Genomic DNA, 10,546 nt, shown 5'->3' with positions numbered 1-10,546 from the left:
TAAAATTGATGGGAAGATGGATGGAGCCAAATACAGGACCATTCTGGAAGAAAACCTGATGGAGTCTGCAAAAGACCTGAGACTGGGACGGAGATTTGTCTTCCAACAAGACAATGATCCAAAACATAAAGCACAATCTATAATGGAATGGTTAAAAAATAAACATATCCAGGTGTTAGAATGGCCAAGTCAAAGTCCAGACCTGAATCCAATCGAGAATCTGTGGAAAGAACTGAAAACTGCTGTTCACAAATGCTCTCCATCCAACCTCACTGAGCTCGAGCTGTTTTGCAAGGAGGAATGGGAAAAAATGTCAGTCTCTCGATGTGCAAAACTGATAGAGACATACCCCAAGCGACTTACAGCTGTAATCGCAGCAAAAGGTGGCGCTACAAAGTATTAACTTAAGGGGGCTGAATAATTTTGCACGCTCAATTTTTCAGTTTTTGATTTGTTAAAAAAGTTAGAAATATCCAATAAATGTCGTTCCACTTCATGATTGTGTCCCACTTGTTGTTGATTCTTCACAAAAAAATACAGTTTTATATCTTTATGTTTGAAGCCTGAAATGTGGCAAAAGGTCGCAAAGTTCAAGGGGGCCGAATACTTTCGCAAGGCACTGTATATCCAGTCATATATTCATGTGTTCCTTCTCTGGTTCAGGCTGTTGAAGAGCTCCAGACTGCTTTCCAGTCACTGCAGGCCTTCCTTTATGGTCTCAAACTGGTCTTGAATGTACAAAAAAACTAAATTCATGATCTTTACCAGAGTTAGAACTCTGCCAGAGAGCGTTAGCATTGTCACATCTGGTAGCTAATCTATTGAAAAAGTGTTATCCTACAAAAAGTTAATGTGGTTTATCTTGTGACAAAGCTTACATTGAAATTGGGTTTTTATTTTCGTAATGAGTCTTGCTCCCCGCTTATGGCTAGAAAGAAGCTTGTTCAGATCACTTTTCTCTCTGTAATTGATTATTGTGACTTGTTGTATATGCATGCAACCTCCTCTGTTTTACAGAGACTGGACTGTTATGCATCCTTGCGCATTATTACAAATACCTAGTCACTCACCCACCATTCCACATTGTACCAAATTGTAGGTTGGGCCTCACTTTATATGCACAGAAAGATACATCTGTATGTGTTCATTTACTAAGCCCATTTGGGTAAACTCCCTCTTTACCTCTGTAGTCTGGTCTCCTTCACCACCAGCAGTTACCATACCCGGTCTGCTAGGTGGTTGCTACTTAAAGTCCCCAGGACATTCACAGTATTAGGCAAGACTGCCTTCTCTTCTTGTGCACCAGACACATGGAATAGTCTACAGTCCATGCTTCATCTAGATATGTTAGTGCCACTGAAGGAATTTAAAATATTGATGGGAGACTCTGTTACAGAGGAGTGTAAATGTTTTTTTTAGGTTGGATCATGTTGTTGTATTGTTGTATGTTTTAATTATGTAATGTATTGATTGTTTCTGCCTTCTTGGCCAGGTCTCCCAAAATGAATCACCAAGTACTCATAGTGACCAGACATCATGCTGAAAGCTGTCTTCCATTCATCCCCCTCCGGGCCCCGCAGAGCTGTTCGATGGCTGCCGGCACCAACGGGAGAGGGCAACAATACTTGGTGGTGATCTCATTTAGTCCTCGGAAATCAATACACGGGTGTAATCCTCCATCCTTCTTCGCCACGAAGAAGAAGCCTGCAGACGCAGGAGATGTGGACGTGCGGATGAAACCATGTTGGAGTGCCTCATGGATGTACTCCTCCATGGCCTGGGTTTCAGCCACCGACAGAGGGTAGATGCGCCTGCGCGGGGGCGCAGATCCTGCAAGCAGGTCTATGGGATAGTCCCAGGAGCAATGAGGAGGGAGACAGGTGGTGCGGGTTTTGGAAAAAAACTCCAGCAGGTCCTGGTATACCTCCGGGATGTTGGGCTGAAGGGCAACCACAGGACTCTCAACCGACATGGAATCACAGGGGACGGGAAAGCAGGTCCTCTGGCATTCGGCTGCCTAGATCGTGATTTTCATCCTCGACCATGAGATGGTGTCACCTGCCTCCGCAGGGAGGGAGGTGACACCTACCTCTGTGGGTTCAGGCTCTGATACAGAGTGTTCACTGAGGGAGGGGGAGAAGCGATGAGGGTACTGACGCTTCCAAAGTAGGTTATCCAGACAGAAGGCCATCACGATGAGTGCGTCCAATTGTCATCTCGACATGCCAGTTCCGTCTGGATCTCCTCGCGCAGACCTCTTCTGAATAGCATAAGGAGCGCTGGCTCATTCCATCCGCTGGATGCTGCTGCTGCTGCCCGGAAGGTGAGCACATACTTAGCAGTGGTCTGGTCATCTCTGCCCTCCGGTGGATTATCGAAGATAGCTCTGAACAGAACCAAGAACCACTCATGCGAAGCCAGCTCCTCCTATCTTCTCTACCAGACGGCCGTAGCCCACCCCAAGCCCGCCCAGTCAGCAGAGAAATAACTGTGGCGACCTTGGACCTCTCATTCTCAAAATAGAAAGAGCACTGGAGTAGGAAGCCACGGCATTTAGATGTGGTTCCATCATATTTTTCCAGGAGTGACAAACGGGCATCGCTGACCTGGGCAGACTGCTGAATGGACTGGTGTGCTAGCTCGCTGGGTCAACTGGTGGCAGAGTATCCTCCGCTAGTTGAAGGCAACGCCTCTCAGGTATGTTTGAGACATTGAAGACTGGGAAGAACCTCTTCCATAGCCGTACCCAGTGAAGTGATGGAGTCCAGGTGTGTCTAATGACGAGGCGCAGGTGCCAGGTATTCGTAATGATGGTTGTCAAAGTCAGTGATAAGTAAACCGATGACATCGAACACCGGAGAGAGGGGGAGTAGATGTGACAATTTGTGGGAAAAAAGTTGAGATTGTCCCATCTTTCAAGAATCCCTGAGCTCTAAAACAGAAACATTGTTCTCTCTGTCCCATTGCAAAAAAAAATATCTAAACTAAAAAAATGATGCGTTACACCACTGGGCACACAACATGAAATTGAGGATTATGGGTAAGTGTGGGCCTGCTTCTAGACCATTTATTTCTTAAGCAAGCTATTTTCAAATGAGAAAGTACTATCATAAAAAAATCGGCAAAGCCGTACATGGATATATTTTTTGAAGGGGACACGTTTCTGTCATAATCATTAGAGGACAACGCTGGAGAAGACATGATGGTGTACTGCTTTCAATGTTTTCAGAGGGAGCTAATGTGTTTCCAGCGTGTATCATGATGTCAACACAGAAAAAACTCCCCTTGGACATCCAGGCAGGAAAATGAAGGAGCATGTTCATCAGAGACCTAGATAATTAACCCAGGCCCTAGCCAAAGCACACTGAAAAAAATGGTGCTTTGAATTGACTTAATTCAAATGTGTACATCGGTTCCACATGAATGAAACATGTTAGATAAACACAATTTTTCTTTGTGTCAAGCAAATATAATTTGTTGAAGTAAATGCATTGTAAAAACATAGTAAAAAATATCTAACAAAATCACGAGAGCTCCATCTTTGGACATTCTGTTTTGAGTTTTTGTGAACAATCTAACAAGTTCAATATACAGTGTGAAACACACAAAACAGCTCACTGAAACAGCCTGTTTTTAAATGTAACAGCTGTGTTAAAAAGTTTTCCCCATTCAGTTCCATAAAAACCTTCTGAAAGACTTAAGGTGTAGCGGAGCTCAGTAGGGTAACTGAGGTTCATGACATACAGTACATGAGGCAAAACAGCATTGCAACAGCAAATGCTACGTTGCCCAGATCCTGCAGCACCTTGATGCATTCAAGCACAATCCCAGTGTCCTCTGGTTCCTCACTCGCGGCATGGTCTTTGATAATGTAGATCCCCACAGTAGTGTCCTCAATGACTGCCTTGGTGGACTCTTCATCCATGCCCTGAACAAGACACAAAGGCAAAACTTGTCAATCAAATGAAATGAATCATTCATCAATGAAGTGTTTACAGTTAGGAACTCTAGATTGCAAAAAGTACAGCTCATGAATCATAAGAGCATGATACAGACAGAAATAAATCAAGACTGAAGTCCTTTTAAGTGTCAACTAAATCAAGAACTGCTGGTAATATTTGAACACCGCCTATTACAAGGTTAAAATGAAGTGGTTCTGTCACGACTTCCGCCGAAGTCGGCTCCTCTCCTTGTTCAGGCGGCGGTCGACGTCACTGGCTTTCTAGCCATCGCCGCTCCATTTTTCATGTATCCATTTGTTTTGTCTTGTTCCCTGCACACCTGGTTTTCATTCCCCAATCAATCTACATGTATTTATTCCTCTATTCCCCATCATGTCTTTGTGTAAGATTGTTTGTGTTACGTGTGTATTGTTGATGCGCCAGACTGGCTTGTTTTTTCCGTGTTATTTTTCACGAAGATGTTCATTGTTAAACATAATTCTTGTGACTGTTTTGCGCATTTTGCACTTTTGCCTAATAAAGTGTGCGCCTGTTCACAAATCTCTGTTCTCCTGCACCTGACTTCGCTACCAGTACGCACACATCTTGTTCTAACCAAGATTTCCATTCTATTCAGATTACATTTGAGACATAACCAATTTGAAAAAAGAGTGCATCTAACCGCTAATGAAATAAGACGTAAGACAGAGGAGATGACACAGTAATAGAATAGCTAGTGATAGAATATGATGGTGGAACGGAAAAGGAGAGGAAGAGAAAGATAAAAGGACAGAAGATGGAAACACTTCAATCTATTAACAATCTATTAACATTCCTGAACAAGGTTTTCTGGGTCTTCACCCATATACAAAGACACTCCATTTATGATGCACTCTCACCTGATATCTATGTTGCTATTTTAAGAAAAGAGAAGGATTTTTAAATGTATGTCTTATTTTGAAGCCCAGTCAACTTTTGGTGAAGAACCCACATGTGAATGTGTCTTTGAAGCATAAGGAATTCTTACATTAGCCATAGGTGCCATGGTTGATATGAGTCTTCTGCCCAGCTGTCTTCCTCTTCTTCAGAACAACTTCAGCAGGTTATCTGAGTGTATATCAAGTTGAGAAAGACATTTGGACTGGAGTGGGGTTTTGGTGATTCGCTTAAACGCAACATTGATCTGAAAATAGTAGTTCAACAAATTATATTAAAAACTGCAGAAAGGAAAATAGACTGGAGATGATCACACAAGCAGCAATCTAGAGGGTTCTCCATAGAGAGAAATAACTACGCAGTCAGCACAAATGGTGAGAACTCTGAATAAGGCTCACTAATGTGGCAAGCTGAGGGATAACAATCTTCTACCTTCACCAACAAATCCCAAATAACATACCCAATACATCAGCAATAAGACAAGCATGGCTAATTTATCTCAATGACTTCAAAGAGCGCAGGCCATCTTGCCATGAAGTCCTCTACCATGGGTGCGTCATGGACAATTTCATGTGTCCTGTCTTCTTCATTTTGAACTTCGCTGTGTCTCTGTTGTTCCTTTTCTTCACATCGTACAGTAGAGCTTTCCGCATTTCTTCGAGGCTCTCTTCTGTTTCTCCTGCGGGATATGTGGGGTTAAAGTTCACTTCTGCTCTCTTTGGCTTTTTAACACCATAGGCTGCTCTTGACTTCCCTGCAGGTTTGTGTTTCTCTGAGTTTATCGTCACCCCTGGACATCCCAGTCTTCTCAGGCGAGCGTTTGCCAGTTTTATTTCAAACTGGTTTTCCATCCTCCACATACAGTGAAGGAACATTTCTAAATCAGGTTTTTAGTAATCTCTGTTGTGTTACTTTGGTGAACAATTAAGGCATTCCAGGTCCTAAATGCACATGGATAGTCAATGTATGTACATGGGTAACGGACAGTACGGCCATAATGTGGGTGCTTTAACTTGTAATGATGCAAAAGTTAGGACCTACTTGACACCAATTCGGAACACCCCTTACATTTCCACATTCACACGACACTGAAAAGAAGAGAGCAGACCTAAAGACTGACATTCCTAGCAATATTTTGGGGGGTTATTAAAACAACCTCTGATAACAATACTCACCAACACTATATAGCATTTGAATGGATAGACAAAGCAGCACACATGTAGTAGGCAAACACCATGGACCTGTAAATATCCATTTTGTTCATGAAATGATTATTTTTTTCATTATGAAATGCTTGATTCAATTCTCTATTGATTTATGCATGCATTCACTCATATGCACCTACATTGAATTGTTTTTATTTTTGTCAAATCATTTTAAATGTATTGATAAATGGACACCGATAATATAAAGTAGTGAAAAAATTAACTCCACATCCCATTTCAATAAGTCTATGTCACCTTTGCACCACATTTTACAACATGGAAGCAGCCATGGGCAAACTGTTAAACTGCATGAATGTACCAAACTCATAGGATTAGGTGTATAATTATTAGATCTCAAATATGGATTTTTATTTTATCTTTTAATGTCTGTTTGATGCAAATACATTCACTTTGACATTGTTTTACTTTTACCTTACATGGAAAAAAAATGGCGCACTAAATGCTGCTGCAAAGCACCAAAGCATTAGTTAGCTAGCATGTTAGCTAGTGTAACAGTATAACTTTAGACCGTCCCCTCGCCCATACCCGGGCGCGAACCAGGGACCCTCTGCACACATCAAAAACAGTCACCCACGAAGCATCGTTACCCATCGCTCCACAAAAGCCACGGCCCTTGCAGAGCAAGGGGAACTACTACTTCAAGGTCTCAGAGCAAGTGACATCACTGATTGAAACACTATTTAGCGTGCACCGCTAACTAAGCTAGCCATTTCACATCCGTTACACTAGCTCAAGCGGTGTGCACTCCCCTTTAAACCTTAATTAGTTCTTGGCTTGGTAAATTCGAAGTTCTTGAACAATAGGTAAATATCATGGTCTTTCGCCAACTAACTTTACCTCCTTGCAATATGTAAATCTTGACCTAGTCCAGTTTTACTGGTCATAGAAGCTAGCTGGCAACATCGTCTTTTACCTTTAACTGAGAGGCAAATATGTTTCAGACTCGAGCACAAAATGAGGATATGGAGCAATCACTAATGACATTACTGCTTACAATTCTGCTTACAACCACACAGAAAAACACTGAATTAAATCAATCACCATGCTTACCTTGACCAAAATTCTAGGTACTGTCTTCTCCACTAACGCTCCAGCATTCTTTCTGGAAGATTATTCTCTCGCACGGTTTGAATTGTTCCTCATTACTCATCATGAATTAACTTTATTGGTTCACACTCCCCCTACATTCAAACTAGTAGATCTGATTTTGCTTCATGTTGCATAGATTGCAAGCAATGAAATCTCGTTGAGAGGAGAAACTAAACATGTTTGCGTAAATCACACATAATATGTTTTTGTAAATCTGACAGCCCACCGTGTCCTGTTTTTTCAGTGCATTAACAATCCTGCCCTGAGAAATAGTCCCCCTAATTCCTCTAATGATTCCTGGTTTAATTGGCAGGGCAATGACCAAGTATGCATCCTAAATTGCACCCTATTCCCTATGTCACTAGTCACCATTACTTTTGATCTTTACTGGTCAAAAGTAGTGCTCTACATAGGGAATAGAGTGCTATTTGGGACACAGTATACACGGAGTGGGTGGTGTAATTGAATGTAGTGTAGGCATTAGGCTGAGGCTCTCCAAGGCCACTTAGCATCCTGTGGTAGGAGCTCTCATCACTAGTCACCATCAATCACTGACCAGGCAGCAGGCTTCTAATGCCTGGAGACGTCCTGCCCTCCTCGCTGGCTCTCTGTACACATGGAACAAGACAACCATGGCCCGTGTGTTGGCAAGATGGCAATGTCCCAAATGGCACCCTATTCAGTATTTAGTGTACTACTTTTGTCCAGGGCACATAGTGCCAAAACATACTGTATAAATAGCGAATAGGGTGCCATTAGGGAAACAGCCCATTGCTAGGATAAAAATTATATTGCCAAGTCTCCCGATGGACGTAGCAGTCTAAGGCACTGCATCGCTGTGTTGCAGCGTCACTAAAGCCTGGGGTTCAATCCCAGGCTGTGTCATTTACTGGCCATGACCGGGAGTCCCATTGAGCGGTGCACAATTAGCCCAGTGTGGCCCGGGTTAGGGGAGGGTTTGGCTGGGGGGGGGGGCTTTACTTGGCTCATCGCACTCTAGTGACTCCTTGTGGAGGGCTGGGCTGACTTTTGTGGTCAGTTGAACCTCCGACACATTGGTGCAGCTGGTTTCCGGGTTAAGCGAGCGCGTGTTAAGAAGCGCAGCTTGGCGGGTCATGTTTCGGAGGACGCATGACTCGACCCTCGCCTGTCCGGAGCCCGTTGGGGAGTTGCAGGGATGAGACAAGATCGTTAGCACGAAATTGGGAATATAAAGGCGGTAAAAATTACATAAATTACAAACATTTTATATTTGAGATTCTTCAAATAGCCACCCTTTGCCTTGATGACAGCTTTGCACACTCTTGCCATTCTCTCAACCAGCTTCACGAGGCAGTCACCTGGAATGCATTTCAATTAACAGGTGTGCCTTCTTAAAACTTCATTTGTGGAATTTATTTATTTCTTAATGCGCTTGAGCCAATCAGTTGTGTTGTGACAAGGTAGGGGGGTAAACAGAAGATAGCCCTATTTGGTAAAAGACCAAGTTCATATTATGGCAAGAACAGCTCAAATAAGCAGAGAGAAATGACAGTCCATCATTACTGACATGAAGGTCAGTCAATACGGAACATTTCAAGAACTTTGAATGTTTCTTCAAGTGCAGTCGCAAAAATCTTCCAGCTCTATAATGAAACTGGCTCTCATGAGGACCGCCACAGGAATGGAAGACCCAGAATTACTGGGTCTTACTTTAAGACATGAAGGTCAGTCAATCCAGACCCAGAGTTACCTCTTCTGCATAGGATAAGCTTCACAGAGTTCAAGTAACAGATACATCTCAACATCAACTGTTCAGAGGAGACCTTGTGAATCAGGCCTTCATGATCGAATTGCTGCAAAGAAACCACTACTAAAGGACACCAATAAGAAGAAGAGACTTGCTTGGGTCAAGAAACACAAGCAATGGCCATTAGACCGGTGGAAATTTGGAGTCCAAATTGGAGATTTATGGTTGCAACCGCCATGTTTTTGTGAGGTGCGGTGTAGGTGAACGGATGATTTCCCCACCGTAAAATATGGAAGAGGAGGTGTTACGGTGTGGGGGTGCTTTGCTGGTGAATCTGTCTGTGATTTATTTAGGATTTAAGGCACACTTAACCAGCATGGCTACCACAGCATTCTACAGCAATACGCCTTCCCATCTTGTTTGGGCTTAATGAGACTATCATTTGTTTTTCAACAGGACAATGACAGGCTGTGTAAGGGCTGTTTTACCAAGAAGGAGAGTGATGGAGTGCTGCATCAGATTACCTGGCCTCAACCAAATTAAGATTGTTTGGGATGAGTCGGACCGCAGAGTGAAGCAAAAGCAGCCAACAAGTGCTCAGCATTTGTGGGAACTCCTTCAAGACGGTTGGAAAAGCATTTCAGGTGAAACTGGCTGAGAGAATATAAAATATATTTTGATTTGTTTAACTCTTTTTTGGTTACTACATGATTCCATGTGTGTTATTTCATAGTGTTGATGTCTTCACTACTATTCTACAATGTAGAAAATATTAAAATAAAGAAAAACCCTTGAAGGAGTAGGTGTTCTAAAACTTTTGAAACTTCTAAAACTTTTCTGCATTCAATTACAGCATTTAAAGCATTATTTGCTGGTTGATGGTATTGATTGAGCGAGCTAGCTACGTTCTCATGCTCGGAGATCCTGTCTGATGTTGCAGATCAATGGTGCTCGTGGTTCAGTGTTTATTGGTCTCCAGGGAATCGGCCTGTCTGTCTCCATGAATTTACATCTGGACTCATTCATTCTATCAAGGGCAACCACAGAGCACAGGGGAATAGCTGAACTTTGCACCAATCTCAATCAAATGGAAAGGGGAGGTGAAATGTATAGGATAATTCACAGGTCTGCTCTATATCATAATAGTATACATTGATGCAATGCTTCAGTGAAGAGGATGGGATGTCCCCATGTGTGAATAACTTATTCAAAATGGTGGAGCTTTTTTCACCTTCTTCTTGAACCCGCCTGGCTCAAGTCTGTATCCTATTCACCTCTCTCACTATAAAAACGGTCCTTATCCTTCCCGCAGGCTCAATGAGAAATGGAAAGCCATATTTCTTACACAACTTGAGGAAACAACATGGGGTAAAAAATCTCAGAGCGTTGGGTTGATAGCTTGAACAGTTATCAAGCTCATATCTGGTAATTGGAGAGAAAATCCTCAATAGATCCTATAGCTAGCACTTACTATTGTCAAGAAAAAGGTCAGGAAACCAAAGGTACATTGCCTGCCACTACGTATAATAAGCGAAGCATTGTCTCTTGCACCAAAACAAACTGTAATGTTACTAAATAAAGCACGTCAGGGCATTACTAAACAGGGTTGCACTGGAGGCATGTTG

At 42.6% G+C, this 10,546-nt stretch overlaps 1 pseudogene; it reads right to left on the bottom strand.

The window, feature by feature from the left end:
* Positions 1 to 3,000: 3,000 nt before the first annotated feature.
* On the bottom strand, positions 3,001 to 5,728 carry LOC149970804 (uncharacterized; annotated as a pseudogene).
* Positions 5,729 to 10,546: the final 4,818 nt, after the last annotated feature.

This window comes from Oncorhynchus mykiss, chromosome 28 (assembly GCF_057628025.1).
Source record: "Oncorhynchus mykiss isolate SJ-2025 chromosome 28, ASM5762802v1, whole genome shotgun sequence".
NCBI lineage: Eukaryota > Metazoa > Chordata > Actinopteri > Salmoniformes > Salmonidae > Oncorhynchus > Oncorhynchus mykiss.
This window is presented reverse-complemented; position numbering and strand designations above follow the sequence as displayed.